Source organism: Fukomys damarensis, unplaced genomic scaffold (assembly GCF_012274545.1).
Source record: "Fukomys damarensis isolate Sample0158 unplaced genomic scaffold, DMR_v1.0_HiC HiC_scaffold_11, whole genome shotgun sequence".
Lineage (NCBI taxonomy): Eukaryota > Metazoa > Chordata > Mammalia > Rodentia > Bathyergidae > Fukomys > Fukomys damarensis.
Window position 1 is genome coordinate 41,275,517 of NW_022900923.1, and position 25,388 is coordinate 41,300,904.

The following is a 25,388-nucleotide window of genomic DNA, read 5'->3' on the forward strand; positions in this document are numbered from 1 at the left end:
TTTTTTTTTTTTTTTTTTTTTTTTTTTTTTTTTTTGTACTGGGGATTGAATCCTAGCAATGCTGAGCTACGTTCCCAGCCCTTTTTATTTTATTTTGGAAGAGGATCTTGTTAAGTTGCCCAGAGTAGCCTTGGACTTGCCATTTTCCTGCCTTAGCCTCCCAAGTAATTAGATTTGTGTCACCACACATTTTGTCAAAATTTTGTTCTGTGGTTGTTTTTTGAGACAGGGTTGTGCTATATAATGCAGGCTTGAATTCATTAGGTAGCCCCTGCTGGCCTTGAACTCATGATCCTCCTGCCTCACCCTTCTGAGTGCTGACATTGTAGGTTGTGTCATCATGCCTGGCTAATTTTTTTTTATATCACTGATTTCTCAGGTCAAAAGATATATGATTAATTAATTACTGTCCTGAGGCAATGCTAACATTGTGATGCATTGTCTCTCAAGTAGGGCTACATAGATTTCTTAGTGATTAGCTGCAAAGTAGCAAAGTCCATGAAGCATAATGCTTGATATTGGGGTTGATTAGGACCGCCTTTATATAAGGTTTAGGAAATCAGAGAAAGATTAGATAGATCTGTGACAGAAAACCTTCCTTAGCATCCCAGACAAGTTTCAACCATTCCTACTTGGGTTTATTACTTTGTATATTGCTTATTTTATTTTATTAAAAATTTAAAAAAAAATTTTTTTAGTACTCGGGAATCAAACTTGGGTCTTTGCGCTTTCGAGGCAGGACCTGGAACCACTGAGCTAAATCCCTGGCCCCTGTGTGTATTGTTTAAATTGTCTGTATCTTCATCTCTCACACTGGTTTTGTGCAACAGCTCTTTTCTCCTATAGTTTCTTTTTTGTTGAAGAAGTTGCATATGCTTAAAAAATGGTCTAAATTCAACTTCTGACTCACTCAAAATCTGGGAAACAAACTCATTCGAATAACACCAGTAAACACCATAAAAACTTTAATGCATAAACTCATTAGTAAAATAAAGAATTGATTCATTTTCAAGTTTTTCAGAATGTGATAATCTACTGAAAATTGTCTTAGACTCTTTGGGACGGGATGTTATTTATAGAATAATACAGCTGATAGGTAGGTACTCTAGTGATCATAGACTCCAAGCCCATCAGTTCTACAGATCAAAACTGAGGTCCAGAGATGTGAAATTATTTTCCCATGGCCTCACAGCTAGAACTTTCTAAGTTATAAAGTAACTATCACATTTTTTTTCTCATTTGGCATATACTTGAAATGATTATTATAGGAGGCTTTTGTTTGATTTGTAAAGATATGCTTTAGAAGGATTAAAGCAAAGGAGGAAGGGACTCGTAACTAGGGAAGGATACTATAGCATAAGGAAAATGCTATAAGCATAAAACCTACAAATTCTCAAGAGCTGTTTTTTTCTTTTACTAACATGCATGGTAATTTAAAAATGTAAATTAAGTTTGAACAGATATACATAATAAGTTCCTATGCATTCATTATGTCCTGTTGGTTTTCTTTGATTTTTGGCAAATTAAGGCTTAAATAATTATAAATCAGCTGAGGTACTTTTGTATTTAACACTTGCAGAGTTGTTTTGTTTTTATATTTATCTTACTGCTATTGGATTGCCCACCACCCAGTAGCTAGGATTGAACTCAGCGCCTTCTGCTTGCCAGGCAGGCATGGAACCATTGAGCTACACCCCTGGCTTGAGTTCTTAATACACTAGTCTTCATGAGGACCATTTTCATGAGAATGTATTTAGGCATATCTTTGCCTAAGGACTTTTGTCAACTACAATTAGAAAAATGGAATTACACAGCTTTTCATGACATTATAAAAAGGAATAAGAAAGTTAAATAAGAGTAATTTAGGAGAGAAGAATGTTTTAAAAGAATTTTGTTAATTGTCAGCTCAGATTTAGTCTGTTGATTGTGAAAGTGCAACTGATGCTCATACAGTCATGCCTGGTCCTCTGCTGCTTTGATACTTGGAAAGTTTTCTTCTAGTGCATTTTGATGTGGAAATTTTGTCCCAGTATCATTGTCCTCTGTTTGGTAGCCGATGTACAAGGTTGGATGCAGCTGTTGATTCTATGTAAGAAAGCCTTCTGGTGCTTGGTCTGGTCTTTCCAGTATTCTCTAGGCTAAGCTGGAGAAATAACTTTGCTTTTGGCCCTTTTCATAGTCTTTGGAAACAGATATTACAATTTTAGTCTTAAATTGGAGTATCATTATGGCATTAAGTAAGAATATGCTCCAGGAAGTAGGGTGAGCTAGTGTCAGTTATGTAGGATATTTCACTGAGTTCTGAAATTTTGCGAAGCAAGAGAGACGAAACTTGGTCTAAAAAAGATGTAAGGGGCCAGGGGTTTAGCTCAGTGGTTCCACTGCCTGCCTCACAAGTACAAGGTCCTGAGTTTGATCCCCAGTACCAATAAATAAATAAAAAGGGTATAGAAATCATCTCTGCTTATTCTTTAATTAAGTAAAGACCTTGGTACCCTAGAAACCTGGGGAATGAGGTCTGTGTCAGTGTCCTCCTATTTAAAGCTTACCTGAATTTGATCTCTAAGGTTGTTAACCAGACAGCTGTATCTCTGAACAGGCAGCTTAAGCATGCCATCTATTTGGCGAATCTTAAAACTTGGCTTCATTTTAATGCTTCATTGGCACAAAAATTTTTTCTGATTCCCTTAATGGTGGAAAATAATTCTTCAGTGATCTCTTTAAAGGTCAGTAATTAGGCTGTTCAAAAGCAAATTCCTGGCCTGCCTTGCAAGCGCAAGAACCCGAGTTCAATCCCCGGTACCAAAAAAAAAAAAAAAGCAAATTCCAAGTGTCTCGATAGCTTTCAGCCTATCCCTTCAGACTAGCTGTTGTGATCTCTTAGGTTAAATTCTCCTGTGTAAGAAGGCTGCTTTCTAGATGCCTACGACATTTAACATGGTGTACAAGCATAATCCTGGGCAGATTTGGGAAAGGTATAGTGTTATTACTTTACCTTTGAAGGCAAGTCTTTGAATCTCCTGCACCACATTTTAAGAGTGTATATTAGTTATATTTTATATAGAATTAATTATGTTCCAAACTAGTCATTGTACAAAAGGAAAATTATTCTCAGATGAATGAAATTTCAGAAAAAAGTTTTGTATAAAATTAATTTGATTCTATACCAAGTAGCTTTCCAAACTATCATTTGGAATAAACTATGAATGTATTTAAGAATCGAATGGGGAGGGCCAGGCATTTAGCTCAATGGTTCCACTGCCTGCATTGTAAGCGTAAGATCCTGAGTTCAATCCCCAGTACAAAAAAAAAAAAAAAAAAAAAAAAGAATGTAATGGGGAGCCGAACATGATGGTGCACATTTGTAAAACCAGCACTTGGGAGGCTGAGGCAGGAGGATGGCCACAAGTTCAAGGCCAGCCTGGGCTACATAGTGAGTTCAGGGCCAGCCTCAAACAAAACATATACAAACAAAAGAATATAATGGAGGCTGGGGATATACCTCAATGGAAGAGTGCATGCTTAGCATATACAAGGTCCTGGTTCAGTTCTGGTTTCACACACACACACACACACACACACGTAAGTAATAAATAAAAAATATAAAAGGAGAGAAGATCCTGTTCAATGAGGCAACAACCAAAAAACAAACCAAAAAAATAAAAGTCAGAAAATAATTAAATTCTAAGGAAAAATGTGTAAGACTTTTTTATAGAAATAAAATAGTTTATTAAGGAACATAAATAAAAGTGAGGCACTGATAGGATTACTTAGAATTTTGTCATCTGAAGTTTTTAGTAAAACTAATCTCTAATGGTACTGATGGTTTTATAATAGTGATACTTCATAGAGCTGTTAGGAAAGATTTAATATGTAACAGGGCTTGAATAGTCTCGTGGTGTTTACTGTTATTGTTTTTATTATAAAATTAGTGTAACCCTGTTCAAAACTTCCATGGTAAATTAGGTAAATCCATTTCAGAAAGCAGTTGGGCAGAATTTATAAAAGAGCCATTTGATCCCCAAATTTCTTCCTCTAATCAGCTGCATGTCCAGTGATATATATGTATAGAAATGTTTTTATTTTTTTTTTCCAGTGCTGGGGTTCTTAGCTAGGGCCACATGCATGCTAGGTAGGCAGTTGCCATGAGCTATATCCCAGCCCCAGAAATATTTTTTTATTCATTGTTTATAGTAAGAAATTAGATAAAAGCTACGTTGTGGAAATAGGGGAATGGCTAAATATGTTATATATTCATAATATGGAAATATTCTTCACAACAAAAGAGGTAGACCTACACAGAATTATACTAACTCAGAAGAGCTATAGAAATATTGTAAATAAAAAGAAAAATTCACAGGAAATACATATTATTGTATTTTAATCCTAAAATTCATATGAAAACATCCATATATAAATGTCTGCAGAACATTTTGAAAGGATATACCCAAAACTGTAGAAAGGAAGTGTCTTAGTCCTTTTTCTGTTGCTGTAACAGAATACACGAGACTGAATAATTTATGGAAAAAAGAAGTTTACTTTGGCACAACCTTGCAGAGGCCAGGAAGTGCTCTGAGTGCATGATACAGACATCTGAGTAGCTTTCAGTGAGGCATTGGGTTGCTTCAGCTCACAAAAGCAAAAGGGTAAGCAGTTCCCGCAGAGGAGGAAGGGGCAGCCTTGCTTTGTAAAAACCAACTCTAAGGTCACTAATCCAGTCTGCCAAATGCAAGAACTCAGACTGAGGAGTGGGCATCAATTCTGTCATGAGGGTGGTGCTCTCCTCAGCACTGTTGCCCTGGAGACTGAGCTTTGGTGAGCATAAACCACATTCAAACCCCAGCAATCACAGTTACATGTTGTTTTACTCTTACAGTAAAAATGTACCCTTGCATTACTGGATTACTGTTTTGTGTATGTGTGTGTGTGTGTGTGTGTGTGTGTGATTTTGTTTTGGAGGTAGTCTCATTATATAGTCCAGGCTGGCAATGACTTCAGAGATCCTCCTGCCTCAGCCTCTGGATACTGGGATTACAGGTCTGTACTATCACATTGACTGGATTATGTTTTATAAAGATCAATTTAAAGAAAAAGGGTATAGTATAAGTGGTAGTGGATAGAGCCTGGGCCTGAAAGTTAGGAACCTAGAGCATTAGTTCTTCTGCTGTCATAGACTTGGCCTTCTCAGATGGTTTTATTCTTGAATATCTCACATAACTTGTTGTCTGGAAATAGGATTAGTGCTACATTGTTTCCCACTGTCACTTTCTGAGCCTTACTTCCCCTCGTAAAAATAACATGTCTTCTGCTCCTTTGCCATTTCGTTATGCCATTTTCTTATCCTCTCCTTCCTTAAAGAACTAACCTCTTTCCACCTCATTTTACTGTCTGACCATCCAACGCACTGGGCTCTTAGTTTCTGATTGCTCATTTTGGGTGACTCGCTCTTCTGTCTTGCTGTGTCATCCACTTTCCCAGTATTGTATTCCCCCAACACCTAGACCTGCTCCTCCTCTGAGACTGGCTTTTTGTTGTTGTTGTTGTTGTTGTTGTTTTGTTTTGCTTTAAGAAAGGGTCTCGCTATGTAGTTCAGGCTGGCCTTGAACTTACTACGTAGGTCTTGAACTCAAAGTGATCATCCTGTCTCAGCCTCCTGGGTGCTAGAATTACAAGCGTGCGCCACCACACCTGGAACGTTGGCTTTTTTACCATAATACATAATGGCTAGACAATTGACTCCCATATAACCAGTGCTTATTGGGACTTCCAGTTATCCATTTCCTTTCTTCCTAATTCATCAGCTTCTCTTCTTGTCTTGCTTAGATTCTGTATTCATTTTAGTAACACTTTTCCTGAAGCTCTGTTATCTCTGTAACGTTCTTGAACTTGTGTGGGATGCTGTAACTAGATGAATCCAACTCTGATTGTAGTCACACCCATGAGGCTGAAATGATGAACTAGTGCAGATTTTTACCACGTTCATATTTATGGTCACCACATTGAAGCAGACCCTTATCGTAGTCTGTAAACCCTGTTAGAAATCTCTGGTCAGCCCCTTTCGCCGAAATGATCCTTTTTCACTTCTCTGCGCCCCTCTTTTCTGACCACCCTACTTCCCGTTTTCCCAACAGATGAAATCTCTTCCTACTGCTGTGCTTCCCATTCCACTGTCTACTCTGATCTCGCTGTTTGTTTTTATCACTTCCCCCTCTAGGATTTTAAGAACAACTTTAACATTAGATTTGCTTAAGTCTCTAGTGATCTGCAGGTTGCTAAATTGAGAGCTGGTAAAATAAAAGGGGTCAATATAAGCTCTAGAGCTAGAGTGATTGGATTTGAATGCAGGCTTCTTTGCTTTTTAGCCTTGTGACCCTAGGCAAGTTATAGCCTTTAAAAATAATGATGGTAATAATAATAATAGTAATAGTAATATCTTTTACAAGCTTGCTTGGAGAACTAAATGAATTAATATACAGGTCAATGCTCAACTGTAGAAAGTACTCAATAAATATTAACTTTACAGTATTATTCCTACTGCTACCTCCATTGCTGCTGTGATTACTATTACAGATAAAATGGGAAACCAAGAAATTAGATGGAGATTTTTGTAGTTTCTACTTCAGAAATCACTCTGTGAGCGTCGGAGGCATTCTCTTTTCCTTCTCTCTCCTGTTGCAGTGGCAGAGTTGCTTTTCCCATCTGAGGCTATTCCTTTTGTCTCTATTTTGGCACTTTTCTGCATTTACTTCCCAGTCTCTCTTGAACCATTTCCCTGCATGTGGACTCCCTAGTGTTAAACATGCTTCTGTCTCTTCCGTTATACTGTCCATCCCTTCTTGACCTCTAATTATCATTGTCTCTTTCTTCCCCTATTAGCCACATTTTCCAAGACTTATTGGTATTTTAATTGCTCCACATGCTTCATTCCCTTCTTGTCTTCCCCTTTCCTTTCTTCAGTCAGATCATCAGCTACTCTCTTTCTTGAAACCCTTTCATGCTGTCTAGCTACTTTCTCGTTGCTCAGACACAATACCCGACACCTGCAATTTAAAGCAGGAAAGATTTATTTAGCTCACAGTTTGCAGAGGTTTCAGTCCATAGTCAGTTGGCTCCAAGGCAGGGTGGCTTGGCAGAGGGAGATGGCAGAGGAGAAAGAGCTCGTGGCATGGCCTCAGGAAGCAGAGGTCCATCAGGGGAGGAGGACCCTTCCGTGTCACCCACAGTGACCCACTCTTCCCAACATCACCCCAGCTGCAGACCCATCAGTGGACTGATCCAGTATCACACCCGTGATCCAGTCACCTCTCATAAGCACCACCTACGAGCACATGAAGCTATGGGGGCATCTAGATATAAACCATAACACATACTTTGACCTGCATGATAAATTTCTTTTTTCTTTTCCCTGGTCTCATCTTCTTTGCTTGTTCATTTTTTTCCACATCATTTTTAAGTGCTGGAAATTTCAAAGCTTGGTGGTAGGCCCTCTTTTTACTCTACTTTCTTCCCAGCTATGTCCTTGTGTCCAGCTTCAAACAGTCCATAAAAAACATTGGCAGTTATCACCATTATTTATTTTTAATTAATTAATTAATTAATTAATAGGTACCAGGGATCAAACTTGGGGCCTTGTGCTTGTGAGGCAGGCGGTGGCACTCCTGAGCTAAATCCTGGCCCTATTTATTTATTTTTTAAAGAGACATGAAAAAGATTTATTGGAGGTAGATATAGGATATACTCAAGAGCGGAATACAGGTGCTCAGAGAAATAGGGCACCTATTACCATATTTAACCTTTGTCTTCCTTAGATAACTTTTGGGAAGACCCAAGGTAATATATTTGAAATTTGAGGTGTTTCTTTTTTAAAAGAAAGATGGTACTATATAATTTACTTATATTTTATTATTCCATTGAAATTAATGTGGCTCTAAAATACAAAAAACCCAATCATATTAATCACATAAAATATATTTTAATAAAAATGGTGATATGGTATATTTAAAATTACTATCTTTTGAATTAGTAACATTGAGAGTATTCATAGTCAATAGTGTTAAAATGCTGCACGTGAAGCCATTTCCTGGCACTGAACAAAATGATGATGACACCAATGACAATAACGAATATAGCATAGTACTAATAGAACTAGCTTCTATATTTACAGTTTTCTGTTCCTTAACTTTGACACGTTCTCATACTGCATGATCTCATATCCCGAAAGAAAGAAATAGACCTCTGGAGGAACTGATAATTACCAGCCAGTATGTATATACACACACACACACACTCTCTCTCTCTCTCTCTCTCTCTCCCTCTCTCCCTCTCTCCCTCTCTCCCTCTCTCCCTCTCTCCCTCTCTCCTCCTCCAAAAGTAAAGCAGAAACATCAACAACAACAAAAACAACCCAAGGACAGAGTAATCCTGTGGTTATTTCCACAGCAAGCAGTTGGGATTTTATAAATGTAACAATAAAGTGGGAAATTTAGAAAATGAAAAGGTCTTAGTTCATTCTTTCTAGTGTGGCATGGCATGCTGTGATTTTCTTCTTGGTGTGTAACATTCAAATGACTGAAGACCTTAAGTTGTCTTTTGGGAAATACTTACCATTTAGTTAATTAAAATCCTTTTGCCCTTTAACGTTTGCTCCCAAAACAGCTTTGATTTCTTTTTTGGAGACAGATACCAGTCATGCTGGTTGCTTGCTATTACCGGGCACAGGGGATCTTCTGTCAAAGGGGCCACGTGCCTGGCACAGAATCAGTTGAGCTGAAAGTTGTGGCTTCTCTGGCAGAGGTCTAAGCAGAGTGGTACAGATCGCTTATGATGAGGGTGGTTGGAGTGGTGTTTTAGGTTGCCCAAGTGACTCTTCCAGTTTGGATCCTGACTAGCTGGGAAAATACACTTCTTTCGATGGCCTTAGTGAAGCCTTTTGATCAGTAACTATTTCCTTAGAAGTTTAAGAACAAGATAAACAATGTCTGTAAGCTTTTTGCTTTTTATCACATACAGAATAGAATATTAGAATTTATTTTCATATCAAATTCACACTTGTCATATGAGTAGGCGATTTCTGTCCTAGTTATGAAAGTATCGGTTATTTTCCATATTGTTAATAATACTGTTAAGCAAATACAAGTTTTCTATGTGTGCAGCAATATTCTAGGCCCTGGGGGTATTTATTAGTAAGTCATAATCTCAGCATAGAAAGAGTCTGCTTGGGGATTGAGCTGTCAAAGATAATTATAAGCTCATTGTGTTGGTGCACATCTGTAATCCCAGCACTCTTGAAGGCTCAGGCAGGAGGATTGCATGCTTGACTTGGTGACTTAGTGAGACTCTGTCTCAAAGTAAAAAGGGCTGGAGATGAAGCTCAGTGTGAAGACCCTGAGTTCAATCCCCAGTACTGCAAAAGTAAAATTAAAAACAGAACAACTGTAAAATGCAATGTGTTGTAGTCAGTGATCAGAAACACAGGTGGTAGTGGATTTACTGTTGCTCAGATGGGCAGCCCAATTTAGTCAGGCTTCATAGAGAAGGTGCTGTGTAGCTAAACTTTTTTGATGCCATGTGGAAGCTCTTAAGTGGGAAAGTGCATTCCAGGCAGAGAAAAGGGCTTGTATATATGTGTGAAGAAATATAAAAGTGTCACACATTTAGAGAATGGTTAAAAATTGTTATGAGAGCTGAGGATTTAGCTCAGTGGTTCCATTGCCTGCCTTGCAAGCGCAAGGACCCAAGTTCGATCCCCAGTACTAAAAAAAAAAAATTGTTGTGAGAGTGGTTTATAATAGCTAGTAGCAATATGCGTGGCAGTCATTCCCACTGCTATGCCCACATTAAATTGCATAATCCTCATAACAGTTCTAAGATATAAAATGTTATAATTCCCATTTTAAAGATGAGGCAATGAAGGCAGAAGGAAGTTAGATAATTTACACTAGGTCTTGTGGCTATTAAGTTTCACAGCTGGTATTTGAATTCAGACTTTTTTTTCAGTACTGGGGATTGGACCTGGGGATGCTGTGTCACTGAACTACTCTCCCAGCACTTTTTATATATTTTTTCATTTTGGGACAGAGCCTCCTTAAGTTGCTTAGATTGATCTTGAACTTGCAACCCTCCTCCCTCAGCTTCCTGAGTAACTGAAATTACAGATGGGTGCTACCACGATGGGATGAATTCAGACTTTCTGACTAATGTTCTAAATTAGGATTCAGCAAACTATAGCCTATAGGCTAACTCTAGCTTGCTAATTGTTTGTAAAACTTGCAAGTTTAGTTGGTTTTTGCATTTTTAATTAGTTTAGAAAATCAAAGTATAATACTTTCTAACATGTGAAACTGGCATGAAATTCAAATTTTGGTGTTCATAAAGTTTTCATAAACAAATGAAACATTGATTTGTTTAATATTGTCTATGGAAGAGGTGAATGTTTGTGAGAACCTGTGACATAGGCCTAAAATACTATTTGTCTCTTTACAGAGAAAATTTTACCTATCCCTGCTGTAACTCAGCATGCTACATTGTACCACATTACATTTTGCTTTATTAAATAATGTAAATAACAGCATGTTCATAATAATACTTGAATTTATTGCCTTTTTAAAAATCTGTCTTTATCTTTCTCTGTGTCCTTATATCAACCCTAAAATAAAAGGAAGATTAAGTTTGGTGCTTTCCATGGTACAGCCAGGAAACTTAGTTGGGCTGTGATATCAACGTCAGACTCTTGCCTGTACAGCATCTTCTAATGTCCCCATCCCGCTCTGAAATTTGCCCTTTACCTCTGTCCTAGATAGACAGCTGCTCAGAGTTTGGGCTTGAGGCCACTCCACAAATAAGACAGTTGAAATTGAAAAAACAAGGTAACACACACTCTTTGCTTAACCTTGAACACCTTTTCAGCAACATCTGAAATTCTGTCTTGGGTGAAGAGTTCTAAGAGGCTTGGATTTGATTGCAGAAAAGTAAGCACCTACCATTGAAAGAGACGGGGGTGCTTCTCGTCTCATGTCCACAAAGGGATGACTTTATGGAGCATCGTCAGGCTCTGTGGAATCTTTGCCTTAAAAGTGAATCTTTTTCAAGTTTTCACCTGTCCATTCTGCTTTTAGAGCCCTTTTGCTACTCCTGATTTTTTTTTTTTTTCTGGGCTTGAGAATACCCTCTTTCATCAATTAAACCACAGAAGCTTCCCATTACCTCAGCACTACCACTCAGCAGGTTGGGGAGAGTAGAGTCTAACTCTTCTGTAGGACAAAGCAGTTTCAGGATTGAACTATAGGCCATGTTTCTTATATTACTGAGCTTGTTACTTTTATAAGTTAAAAAAAAATCAGTTTTTGTTTAGATAGGTTTCCAAAGTCCCCTCTCACTCCCTCCTCCTTCCTTAGCCATTTTTATTTTGAACAGAGTCTTGCTAAGTTTCCCAGGCTGACCTTGATCTTGGAATCCTCTTGCCTCAGTCTTTCAATTAGCTGGTATTACAGGTGTGTGCTGCCACACCTGACTCCCAAAGTCTTAATTTATATTGTATTTTCTTTCAGTCTCAGAGGTGAATTTATGTTGCCAGATTTGCCACCTTGGTTATGTCCTGATGTGGACTGTTAAGGCCCAACAGAAACAAGATGTTGCATTAAGAGGTGTCTGCTACATTTTTGCTCATAGTCAGCATTTCCTTGGCCACAGATAGTACTGAGATCAGAGCAGTGTAGAAAAACATTTCATTTGCTCCAGAGTCAACTCAGGCGCCTATGGTGATGGCTGGTAGGTGTAGACGTTTGTCAGAACTCGAGTGAATGTATATTTTAAATTTGTGCTTTTCACTGTATGAAAATTTTACTGCTATAAACAAGTACTGAATTCTAGTTAATGATATATGTGGTAAAGTATTTGGAGAAATTGTTCCTAATGTCTGAAATGGGATGAATGGATAGATAGCCAGTAAAGCAAGTCTAGTACTGTGCAGTGTTAACAATGAACTTGAGCTTGTGGGTCATATGGATGCTCACAGTGAAATCCTTTCAGCTTTCTGTATGTTTGGAAATTTTCATAATAAAATATTTTGGGAAAACACCTGAAAGAGATAGATGAGCTGGTGATGTAAATTAATAAAGCAGACTGGACATAACACAGTAGAGAGTGGCTGGGCCTGCAGCACTGGGATGCTTGGGCTCTGGTCTAAGCAGGCAGCTGCTACTCATTCCGTGTAGTTGTTACTTTGTGGATATCTAGCTACAGTATTGTCAGATGTTCTAATTTTTAAAAAGGAGTTTCAAATATGGAATTTTTATGTGGAAACATTTTTATTTTTAAAATACTGTATGAACCCCAAAATATTTTTAATTTACTGTCGCCAATTCCCCAAGTGTCTCGGTGTCGCAAAATGAAGAGAGGCAAGATGCGGGGAGCAGGATCAGAGGACTGCAGCTCGCTCAGGCAAACAGCAGCCTCATGATCACAACTGCAATATTTATTGAAGCTATTCAGAGCATCAGACGACAAGCATGTTTTTAGCATTTTATCTTATATCTGAAGTTATATAATATTTTGGCCAGCTGTGTTCACAAAAACAACTTTGTTTTTTACTTTGTCCTTCTAACCCCTTAAAAAACATCTTTTACTTTGTGTACATCCTCTTGGGAGATTTACAAGGGACAAACAAGAATTGCTTGCACTTCTTGTCCTGAGACGACTGGCTCGCCAGGCCCTTAGATGTCCTTATGTTTCTTCCAAGATGGATGTTCTTATGTCAAGTTCCACTACATTTCTCCCTTTTTGTTTATGGTTAGTTCATGCATCAAAATTGTGAACACAGCTGTTTTTTGTGTCTCTTTTACTTCACGGATTTGTTGTCTTCGGCAGACTAAATATAATATAAAGCATAAAATTAATATAAGCATGTCCATTCCAGTGGATCCCCCCAAAAGTCCCTTGAGTTTCCCCTATTGGATCAAGAGAGTGTAGACCATCCATCAATCCCTGTAAAATTTCTTGTCTTATTATTTCTGTTAATTTCTTATGATACGTTTGATAAATATGTCGTTGTAATTCCACAATTTAATCAGTAAGATTTCCATGATTTAATAAATGTTTCTTTACTTGTCCCCATGGAAATTTTGTTTCATTATATGCGATTGGAGTTACACAAAAGGAGGATGTATTCCAATCATATTTTAATTTTAATTGCTGTTGTAAATTTTGTATTATCTCCTATTATCAGAACAGCCTCATTTAAATCTGCTAATTGAGAAGATATTTCTATATCTATTTGCTGCTGCTGATTCCATAGCTGTTCTGAATTCTTATGCCAATTCTTCACAAAATCATGAGTTTGTACAGAAGTACTCAATGCAACTCCAGCAGTGGCAGCAGTAGCAATAATGGCTATAATACCTAAAATTACAGCTCTCAACATTCCTACAAATCTTTTTGTCTTTCTAAAATATCTTCAGCTAAAGCTTGTAGTAAAGCACTAGCAGGTGATTCTTGCCATGGCCTTGTAAGATTAACAGGAAGCCATACAGCAGCTCGAGGCCACAACAGATATATATGTTCCTGTGAAAAATTAACTGGCACAGTTATTATTCAAACAGGTAAACAATCAACAATTTTCACAAGATATTTCTCCAATCGTTTCATTCCATTTTACTTTTCTTTTTAATATCACATATGGCAGCCGGACACAGGCCCGAATATAATAGGTATTATTTTGAGTAAAGGATAGGGTAAAATTTCCTGATTCATTGGTTAAATGTCCAAACCAGGTTTTTATGGCACCAGTGGCAGCAGCCAATTTCCACAAATGGGATTGAAGTGGACCTCCATATTGATGAGGTTGAGGAGGGGAAAATCCTCCCCCATGCCATCTTATAGTATCACTGGCAACGGTAGAGATGCTGCTGTTTTCTTTATGCCATCTCAAATTAGCTCCTGCTGCCTTGGTCCGGGCAGAACCTTTAGGGCTTATGATGCTTCCGTAGGAAGTATTAATTCAAACAAGTTGTTCAGGACCGTAACAACTTGTCCATGAAACTCTTTGAGTCAAATGATCTAAAATGGGTATATGACAAGGAGGCAAATCAGGAGGACTAGAACTATTAGTATTATTGCCCTTGAAACCATAAGTAGCCATAAGAAACAGATGTCTTTTTCCACCTTTTGTATTCCAATTGGTGCCATTTTTACTTAATGCTAACCATTGTGGTGTAAGACAGTGGGGATCAGGTCCCAAGCAAATAGGAAGAGACAGTAGTATAATTAAGCATGACTTTCCCTTCTTCTGTTTTTTTGGTACTGGGGATTGAACTCGGGTCCTTGCGCTTGCAAGGCGGGCCACCGAACCGCTGAGCTAAATCCCCGGCCTTCTTCTGGTTTTAATGGGCCTCGAACACTGTAGGGACCAGGAAGCCAAGTAGTATCATTAACATATACAGTGACTGAGGGGTCCATCCATCCAATAGTTCTTAGCAATGGTGGGTTTGGAATATATGCCCAATAAGTAAAATTATTCTCTGCAGTTACCTGAGCTGACAGAAGAGCTATCATGGTGATAAACAATGGAGAAGCGGTCACAGGTTGATGCTGCTGAAGAACAATAGTTTCAGACTGATGGCAGAAGCGTTTCATTTGACCCCATGTAAGGTCTGGTGCACGATTAGTCCAAGGTCGCAGCACTCACACCTGTGTTCCTCTCCCTGTCAGTCTCAGTTTGACCATCGGGGGAGCGAGATCGTCTGGTGACAGGCGTTTGTGAGACAAGACGAGGCTTAATGTGATGAGCTGGTACCCCAAATTGCGAAGTCTCTGTCGAAATATAAGCATACCCTCGACCCCATCGCAATACCTCCGCTAACCATTGGCCTGAATGAACATCCTTATAGAAAACTGGTTGGTGCAAATCCTGAGAAGATATTTTAACCCAATGTTTTAATGCTGGGGATACATGTTCTGCATCCAGGTTTTAAAAATTTAAAGTAAATAAGGCAGAAGTAATTCTTTTCCATGGCATTATGCCATGTCCGTTTCCCCCTTTTTGTTTATATAACATTTCCTTTAGAGAACAATGTTGTCGTTCAATAATAGCTTGTCCTGTACTCTTACCTGGAATGCCAGTAACATGATGAATATTATGTAACTTAAAAAAGGTTTGACATTGCTTTGAAATTTAGGCAGATCCATTATTAGTTTTTATAGAGGAAGGTTTTCCCATAACTGCAAAAGCTTCCAATAAATGAGTCATAACTGCATCAGCCTTTTCTGAGGCCAGTGGAGTGGCCCAAGAAAAATGAGAATAGGTATCTACAGAATGGTGAATATATTTGAGTTTACCAAAGTCGGGGAATTGAGTAACATCCATTTGCCAGAGATCTTTAGGCTTTAAACCTCTGGGATTAACTCCAGAAGAAAAGGCTGGGGTATTAAGTGGATGGCAAGTAGGGCAAGAACGAGCAATAGCCTCAGCCTTTTGCCAAGTTAAACCGTATTTTGTCTTTAAAGAAAGAACATTATTATGATGTAAGGAATGTTCTTCTTGTGCCTGTAATAAAAGATATAATGCTTGATCAATGTTATGATTTCCTTTTGTTAAAGGTACCGGTAATGGTGAATGTGCACAGATATAAGTAATGAAAAATGGATGACTACGATTTCTAATTAAATTTTGGAGCGTTTTAAACAAAGCTAGGAGATCAGATGTATAATGTAAAGGAAGGACAGCAGTTTTTAAATTATTTAAAACATAAGACGCATATTGAGAATCAATCTTAATATTAAAAGGAATATGAGGAAAATCAATAAAAACTAGAGAAATAACAAATAATTCAGCCTTCTCTACAGATAAAAATGAGGAATTAAGAACTTTAGTACCCAAAGAAGAATGACATCTGGCCATTCCTAAACAATTTGCATCTGTAAAGAAGGTAACAGCATTTGAAATAGTATCCAACTTTGTAACAGTGGGCAGTATCCAAGTAGTCCGTTTTAAAAATTGTTATCTTTTATTGGCAGGATAATGATTATCTAAAACACCTAAATAATCAGCCAAAGCTATCTTCCAATCTAAAGAAGAATGAAAAAGATCTTTAGTTTGAGAATTGGTTAATGGCACTATAATAGAGGAAGGATCATGACCCACTAATTGATGAAGTCGTAAACAACCTTGATGGATAATGGCAGATAATTTAGAAACATAAGTGGGAATATTTTTAGAAGTTTTATTCGGAAGAAAAATCCATTCAATAAAAGATTAATAATCCTGTAGGAGAATGTTCAGAAGGAAAAATATAAAGAATAAAATTATTATCAAAAGTAATTCTTTGTAATTGCCTTGACTGAATATGCTGTTCAAGCCACACAAGTTCTTTTTCAGCCTCAGCAATCAAAGACCTGGGACTATTTAAATCTGGGTTTCCTTCTAAAAATAGAGAATAAATTTGACAATGCATAAGTAGGAATACCTAAAGAAGGATACACCCAATTTATATCTCCCAATAATTTTTGAAAATCATTAAGAGTTTTAAGAGTATCTCTTCGAATTTGTATTTTCTGTGGAACTATTTGTTGAGCATACATTTTATGTCCTAAATATTGCCAAGGAGCTTCTGTTTGAATCTTTTTTGGTGTGACAAGAAGACCAAATGTATTTAACATATTAATAGCATCTTCCACTAAAACCTTAAGTATAGAGGAATCAGAATGAGCAGATAAAATATCATCCATATAATGATAGCAAATACTTTGAGGATATTTAGAATGAATATATTCAAGAGGTTGATTAACAAAATATTGACATAAGGTAGGGCTATTTAACATCCCCTGCAGCAAAAACAGTCCAATGATATTGTTAAGTGGGCTGAGCATTATTGAGGGAAGGAATTGTAAAAGCAAAACGAACAGCATCCTGTGAACGAAGAGGTATAGTAAAGAAACAATCTTTTAAATCAATAATAGTAATAGGCCAATTAGTCAGAATAATAGAGGGATTAATAATGCCAGATTGTAAAGGTCTATAGGTTGAATAATAGAAGTAATTTTTCTGAGATCAGTTAGCATATGCCATTTTCCTGATTTCTTTTTAATCACAAACACAGGTGAATTCCAGGGACTTCTTGTCTCTACTATATGTCCCTTTTGTAGTTGTTCTTGAAGTAGTTCTTGAAGAGTAAGTAATTTTTCTTTAGTTAAGGGCCACTGCTCTACCCGTATGGAATTATTTGAAATCCATGTTAAAGGTAAGGCTTGAGGAACAGTGGCCCTTTGGATAAATCCTGTTCAAGTACAGGATATCCTAAGCCTCTTCTTTGAGATGTCACCTTAGTATGAGGATGATTGGAAATAGGTTGAGAGGAATCAAACCCCATATCAAGCATTAATTTTTTTGCTGTTGATGAAATTGTGGGAATTGATATTAGTGCTCCCCATTGCTCTAACAAGTCTCTTCCCCATAGATTAATAGCTATATCTTGCAAAACACCCAAACCAGTAAAAGTAGCATCCACTCTCTGTTTTGGCCAATTAAGAGGCCAATAATGAGAGGCTATGATAGAAACATCAGCTCCAGTGTCTACAAGACCTTCCAGTATAACATTGTGAGGAAACTTTAATTTTACTGTAGGCCTGGAATCATTAATGAAAGTTTGCCAAAGCACATAATGCCCAGTGCTGCCAAAACCTCCTGTACGAGCGATAGGAGCAGCCTTTTGATGTTTATAGGGTAATAAGAGTAACTGCCCCTCGATGTCCTTGACTCAACTTTATTTCTACAGACAAAGAAGCCATTATTTGAATCTCATCCTGATAATCTTCATCAATTATTCCTATATGAACTTGAAGTCCTTGACAAGTCAAGCTACTTCGCCCTAACAATAAACCCACAGTCCCTGATGGTAAAGGACCATACACACCAGCCTCATTGGTAATTGAGAAGGTTTAATTATATAATCTTTCACAGTGGGCAAATCAAGAGCTGCACTTTTACTCGTGGCATGTGCTAAATCAGAGACTAATAAATGTTTTAATTCAGAGCTTGGCACGGCTCATAATCACACTGAGCGTGCATGACTCCATTGTTCACTGGGTATTATTGAGAAAGGCTGGGTTTTGATAAGGGGCCACGAGACCCCCCACCTTTCCCAGGGTCGGTAAAGGATTGCCATTCTTATCTCTGGTTGATCTTCATTCATTAGTCCCATGCAGACCTTTTCCACACCTCTTATAAGGTCCTGGTGGAAGGGAAGGCTTAGAGGGTTTGACATTTTGACCTTTCCGGCAATCTTTCTTTAAATGACCTGTCCGTCCACAATTATAACACTTTGGAGGTCTCTGGGCAGTTTTTAATCCATCTGCCACTAAATTCGCACCATTAACCTGAGAGCCAATTTCTCGACACTGTCTGATATAGAATCTTCCACTGTAACCCTGGGTTGGCTCTTAATAGGCAATAGTGCCTTTTTACAAGCTACATTAGCATTTTCAAAAGCCATTGTTAATAATAAAATATTTTGAGCCTCCTCCCCATTTACTTCTCTTTTGATGGCCTTATATAGGCGGGCTAAGAAATTAGTGAATGGTTCATTTGGACCCTGTAAAATTTTTGTAAAAAGAGTCTCAGATTGCCCTTCATCTTCCAATTTTTCCCATGCTTTCATACAGACTGTTCTCAATTGAGTAATAGCATTATCATTAAGTCTGGCTTGCTGAGCAAGCGCCTGAAACACGCCGATACCTGTAAGTTGTTCAGAAGCAGGTACATTGCCATTTCTCAAGCTTTGATCATTGGCCTCCTCTCTCCACCACGATTTAAATTGTAAATATTGTCAAGATGATAAGATAGTTTTAGCTATGAGATCCCAATCTAAAGGTATGAGTAGTTTTCTGTAGCATAAGCTCCTAAAACTCCTCTCACATAATTATAAACGGCCTCTTTCAAAAGTTTCAATACCTTCATATCCACTTGAGTATGTTGTACATTAATATATCCTTGAGGAAACTGAGCATTAGGAGACCCATTTCGTCTTATGATAGGAAATAGTAAAGGATCAGAAAAATCATTGCCTGTTAGTGGTTCCTTTTCTCCCTCAGCTGACCATAAAATATTGTGCAGACGAACAGGAAATTTAAAAGAAGCTCCAGCTGGAGGCTCTGGAGGAGCCCTGGGAACCATAGGAGGAGAGAGATAGGATCCCATACCTCCTTTTGTGCCGGATACATTTCTAGCGGCATAATTTTACAGCATTTTTCCAATAATTTTTGCAATTGAGTGATTTTATCACGCCTCAAAGAGATCTCGTCTTCCTCCTCCGAAGAGGATGACGAAGAATCAGAAGCAGAATCAGAAGAAGGGCGGTCCTCGTCATCAACGACCTCATAATCACTCTGTTTACATTCAGAATGCAAAGGCTGTGACTGCAGGGAGAGGCAAAGGAGATGGCAGAATACGACTTTCACTTTCTGCCTCCTGGTTAATTTGCTCAGAAGAGGAAGCGGATTGCAATGGTTCTAAAGCTAAAGCAACAGCTTGAAAAGCTCGCCACAAGTTGGCATCTGTGGGCTCATGCTGATGAGCGCACCCCCAAGCTCAACCCACTTGCTGCCAAACCTTGAGATTTAATTGATTTTTAGGCGAGGGATCAAACCAATAACAATGCCTTCTAATTTGCTCACGAAGAGATCGCAGATATTTTTCTTTAACTTTCAAATTTACACTTTGCAATAATGCTTGCATCAACGAGAGATACTGACTCTCCTTAGATGGGGAATGCCCCGTGACTCCAATCCCAAATTCCCCAGCGTTTCGCGTACTACTGCGCAGAGCAATTCCACTCGGTCTTGCAACTCCCTTACCTTTGAGTCCCTGAGTCTTCAAGTCCTCAGGTCCCTGTTCTTGTTGAGGTCTCCTTCTAGAGGAGACACGGAGAGCTGCTGAGTCCCTGTTGGGGCGCCAAATGTCGCTGATTCCCCGAGTGTCTCGGTGTCGGTGTTGCAAAATGAGAGGCAAGAAGTGGGGAACAGGATCAGAGGACTGCAGCTCGCTCAGGCAAACAGCAGCCTCATGATCACAGCTGCAGTATTTATTGAAGCTGTTCAGAGCATCAGACGACAAGCATGTTTTTAGCATTTTATCTTATATCTGAAGTTATGTAATATGTTGGCCAGCTGTGTTCACAAAAACAACTTTGTTTTTTACTTTGTCCTTCTAACCCCTTAAAAAACATCTTTTACTTTGTGTACATCCTCTTGGGAGATTTACAAGGGATAAACAAGAATTGCTTGCATTTCTTGTCCTGAGATGACCGGCTTGCCAGGCACTCAGATGTCCTTATGTTTCTTCCAAGATGGATGCTCTTATGTCAAGTTCCACTACAATTTACCAATTGTTTTTCTATGTAAAAGATTTCAATCTTAACGAAGAAATTGGGGGAATTCTTTTGAGTTACAAAGTCACCATTGTATCACTGACACGTGACTTTAAAGACTGGAGCTATAGCTTTGATCTTATGCTACTAGTAACCTCAGTTCCCCTGTTGTGTGGGCTGCTCTACAATAATGTTCCCTGCCAGGGCCATGCCACAGTGTTCATGACACTGACCCAACCAGGACTTTGCTGTGGGTCAGGGAACAGCTGTGAGGTAGTGCTGGTTGGCATTGATTTCTCTGGCCTCACTTTAGGGTCATTTGATATGGAAAGAGTGGCAGCAGTACATGCTAGTTTGCTGCTCAGATATAGTTCCTGGATGTAAGTCACTTAGGCTCTAAGAGAAATTAGCACTAGGTGGGGATCAGAAACAGAAAAGACTTCCTTATATTCTCTGTTTTGGCTAGGTGGCATCATAATCCAACCAGGACCCTAAGCTCTTAAAAATCTCTGCACTATCCTCTCTTGCCAGTGGCATTCTAATGAATCACTGTTCTGTCCATCTACCTCTGGAGGGCTTCTCAAATCTATCTCCTCCCCAGTGTCTCCCTGCCAGTACCTTATTTCAAGACCTCATCCTCTCTAGCCTGGGTGAGTTTCCAAAGTGGTGTCTTTGTCATGATTTCTTCCTGCCAGCAGTTCAATCTTCATATTTCCACTGCAGTTATCATTCTCAGGTATAATTCTGATATTATCACTCTCTGGGTTAAAAACCTCTGCACCCCCTCATTGCCTACAGGATGAAGGTAAAGCTATCATGGGATGGGACTTTTGTAGCATCAGCCTCTCTGTTTCCCATTAGCTTGTAAGGTAAAAGTACAAACTTCTCAGTCTGGCAGTTAAGGACCTACTTAGAAGCCCATGTACACCTCCACCACATCTGAGTACAAGAATACCAAATTCTTGCCATTTTGAGAAACTGTTATTTTTTTTTTCCCGTGCTCCAGACCTGAATATATTGCTATTCTTTTTGCTTCAGATCACTTTTATCAGTATTTCTTCAGTAGCTAACTTCTTTATAATAGGTAGGTTATGTACATTCTGAGAACTGTTTCCTATTACTCCCAGAAGAAATAGTGGCTTGTTGCTCTATACTATAGCACTTTGTTCTTACTCTTATTAAATATTGGAGTGAGATCTCTGCTGCTTTATCATTTCATTCTCTTCTTACCACTAAATATAATGCCTTACAATTTTTTATTTCTATATCTTTTACTAAGAACTATGTCTGATGTAGTTTAGAATTTTGGTAAGTTTATTTGTTCCATGATTACATGAAAAGGTACTTTTAGTCAGGGAATACTGATTCTGAGACAAGTTCTTAACCTTTTGTTTGGTAATGTGAGGCAGTATAGGATCTAAAATTAAATCTGTCTTCTTGGGCTTTCTGCTCATGATAACAATAGGCTCGATGGACCTCTCTGCAGCCAGTGACTCTGTTATGTTAAAACCTGGTCTTTAGCCCCCGAACTTCTTTACCTGTTATAGGAATCAGTGATAGAAGTCCTGATCTCTTTCCTTTTCTCTAATCTTAACTTAAATTCACTTCTTTCTCTTATTATTTAAACTTGACTGTGGTCTGTTTCCATCTTCCAGAATTCACATAGAGTTTATTTTATGTTTGAGTGCATAATTATTGCATTACCTTGCTAACTCTTAGAGACCATGCAAGGGTAATAATAATAAATAGCAACTAACATTTACATATCATTTAACACTATGTGCCTGGAACTCATTGTTTTTATAAACATTAGCTCATCCAGTGCTAACTGTAACCCCATGGCATAGATACAGTGATTACATGATAATTTTACAGACAAGGAAGCTGAAGCATACAAAGATGACTTGTTCTAAGAACACAAAACTATTGGCTGGGGGATGTAGCTCAGTGGTTCTGCCACCTGCCTCACGAGTGCAAGGTCTGGAGTTTGATCCCTGGTACAAAAAAAAAAAAAAAAAAAAAAAAAAAAAAATCCGTAGAACACAGAACTATCAACTGGTAGTTGAAATCTTGTTTCATGGTCTGTGCTCTTAAACTAGCATTCTTCTATGGGGTAGGGTTGCATAACTGCTTTCTCTATTATCTTTTGCCATATAGGACTGTACATAGGATAGGGGCGGCATGACAGTGTTATGGGCTAGTATATTACTTTGTGGCTTGCACTCCTTACCCACCTCAGGTTCCAGAATTGCTTTCCTTCTTTCCTGAGAATTACTTGATAGTCATGGAGTGTTGCTCGTGATGTAGCTTTCAGGCTGTACTCTTGTGGCTTATGAAACACTTGTTTATGGGCACAGAGTGATCTGGAGTTAAATAGAAAACTCCCTCTCCATGGAACAGCAATTTACTCTACATGCCAAGTTGGCAGCAGTGTAGACCTTGGCAGGGGGAATGTGCTGTGGTTAAGACAGGTAGCCAAGATATGAGGGAGATTTCTAATCCAGACTCATCCTAATAAACAGTGGTCGCCAAAGTACTTTAGGGGGATCTTTGTGCTTTACATCTAGCCTAGTTAAGAGTGACCAGCTCAATTGTAGCAGTTGGCCATATTCCTCACATGAAACTTTTGGAGGGCTAGACTATTATCAAATTACTCTATATATGTTAAAGTTAAGTTATTTTTAGGGAGATGGTATCAGGTATTAAAAATGTTCCATGAGCCACATGGTGTTTTGACCCTGGCTTATAACTCTATTTTGGTAGGGAAAAAGCATTTCGGTGGCTTTGCAACTGAAAACAATGCTTTAAATAAGTTATTTAACTTTTCTGGGCTAAATTTCTCCACCTTTAAAATGAAAAATCCTAATGCTTATTACGCCACTGTTACATACGTCCCTCCTTTTACAGCTTAGATATAGTAGACACTTTTTCAAGGAACTTCTCTGATCAGTTTACAGGAAACCATTCCATTTCTTAGCGTTCAGTTCTTATGTGCAGAATTTATAGTAAGGTAACTTCAGCAAAGCTTTTCCTTCATGTATAAGTATCATTTCTTTGACCCTAGAGAAAGTTGTATTGAGATTTTTTTAATGAGTCTCATTTATTCTTTAGAATTAGGATTATCAATAAGTATCAAAGAAGACATTTGGAGATTGGAACTATACATCTTCTATGTGGTAAACTATGAGCTTTGAGAAGATGCTTTCATTTTCCGGGCCTTTCTTCATGTTCTTTCTTCTTTAAAAATCTGCCTCTTAGTCAATATGATACTTGCTCTTAATTGAAGGAAGATGTTTCTGGTCCCAGCTTGTAAATATTTTCAGTCTTGGGTAGTAAGCTAGTTTACTGAGAACAAAAAACTTAATCAGTATGACACTCTATGGAAAATTCGTTACTTCTGTCTACATTGGCTATCTCTGTTGAAAGGCTACAGATCTGTGTCCAGAGCCTGCTTGACCACTGAGTGCAAAATCAGGTATAGTTCCCATCCTCCAGGAGCCAAACTGTCTTTGCCAGTGGGGTTGTGAGTCTTTCACATATGGCTGACAGTTGCTGTGGTCACTTGTCATGTTGGAGCAGATTGCTCTTGGAGTTCTCACTTACACAGTAGTCACACTATGTCATAGTTGAAATGGAGAGACAGGCACTTGGAAGGATTGAGTCAAGCACAGATCAGTCAGTCTTAATGACTAATGTACTAATAAAGCCTTCTCATAGTGCTGATCTGCTGATGATGGAGATTCTCAAGTTTATTAACTCCTTTATCACCTTTAATTTACTTGTATAATTTTTTTGGCATATGATCAGGCTACCTAGTTGGAGCAGGGGAACTTTGAGCTTAGAAATGCTGGTTTTCCCAGAGAACTTATCAGTCAGTACTGCTACCCCAATTTAGTTTCTGTCCTCAGCCAGAACATCTTTAGCAAAATGACAAATGGGAGGACTGTAGTTAGATCTTTCAGGGCTTTCCGAGGAGTGAGGACATGCCATACTTTCTAGGTTCAACTCCTTGTTCTATGTCACTAATTGTTTCTTGTGTATTCTATAACAAATTATGACAAACACGGTAGCTTTCAACAACAGGGAATCATTCTCTCCATGCCCAGAAGCCAGAAGTCTGAAATCAAGGTCTTAGTAGCACAGTACTCCCCCTGGAGTGTATCACGTCTGTACCATGTCTTGCTTTATCCAATCATCTGTCACTGTGCTCTTGAATTGCTCCCACGTGTAGCTATTGTGAACAAGGTGGCTATAACGTGGGTGTATAAATATCTCTGTGAGATTCTGCTTTAAATTCTTTTGAATATATGCCCCAAGTTCTATTTTTGAATAGAATAGAAATGCTAATTATATTTTTTATTATTTTAAAGAACTACCATACTGTTTTCCAGAGGCTTTATCATTTTATGTTATGTTTTAACTTCTGTTCATTCTTGTGCTCACTTCAGTTGCACTTATATTAATTTCTCTACATTCTTTTTTTTTTTCTTTCTTTTTATTGAGGTTATTGGTACAATCTAGGTATACAATACAATTACATTCATCCTTGGGATTCTGTACCTTTACATAATAGGTCTTGATTCTCATTTTTCCCCTTGTCCCTGCTCTCCCTCCACCCCCTCCTCCCCTCCCCATTTACAAACACTTTATTTCCATTTTTTCAGTTTCTCATTTTTTCCTCTCCCTTATTACCTTTCCCACACCCTTCCCACTTTCCTTACACCTTTAGCCCTTTACTTCCTTTATTTCACATTATTAATTGTCTCATTAGGATCCTGTGTACTATTATAGTTTTTCACACCAAAGAAACTATTTGGTATTTCAGTTAAAGAAATCTCTGTATGAACATTAAAAATAGGGAATCCTAAAATAAAACTAAAAGGAAAGTAAAAGAGAAAAGGCAATGATGTAACATCAAAATAATCCTTAATTCTGGAGATGAAAATGGTCCCTGAACATATTTAAATTGCTTCTCACTCTTATAGTCTTATCTTATTCTTTTTTCATTATTTAGAGAATACTTTATTAGTTTCT

At 38.1% G+C, this 25,388-nt stretch overlaps 1 protein-coding gene and 1 long non-coding RNA gene across 9 annotated transcripts in view; one reads left to right on the top strand and one right to left on the bottom strand.

Moving 5' to 3' along the window:
- Ppp1r12b (protein phosphatase 1 regulatory subunit 12B) overlaps window positions 1-25,388 on the top strand; it is a 217,354-nt gene that overhangs the window by 23,597 nt on the left and 168,369 nt on the right. The window lies entirely within an intron of this gene.
- Window positions 12,376-20,245, bottom strand: LOC104876848. The gene is made up of 3 exons (XR_784436.3): window positions 19,843-20,245; window positions 14,524-14,735; window positions 12,376-12,865 (listed from the first exon to the last, which is right to left on the bottom strand). It is a non-coding gene; the product is annotated as an uncharacterized LOC104876848 (long non-coding RNA).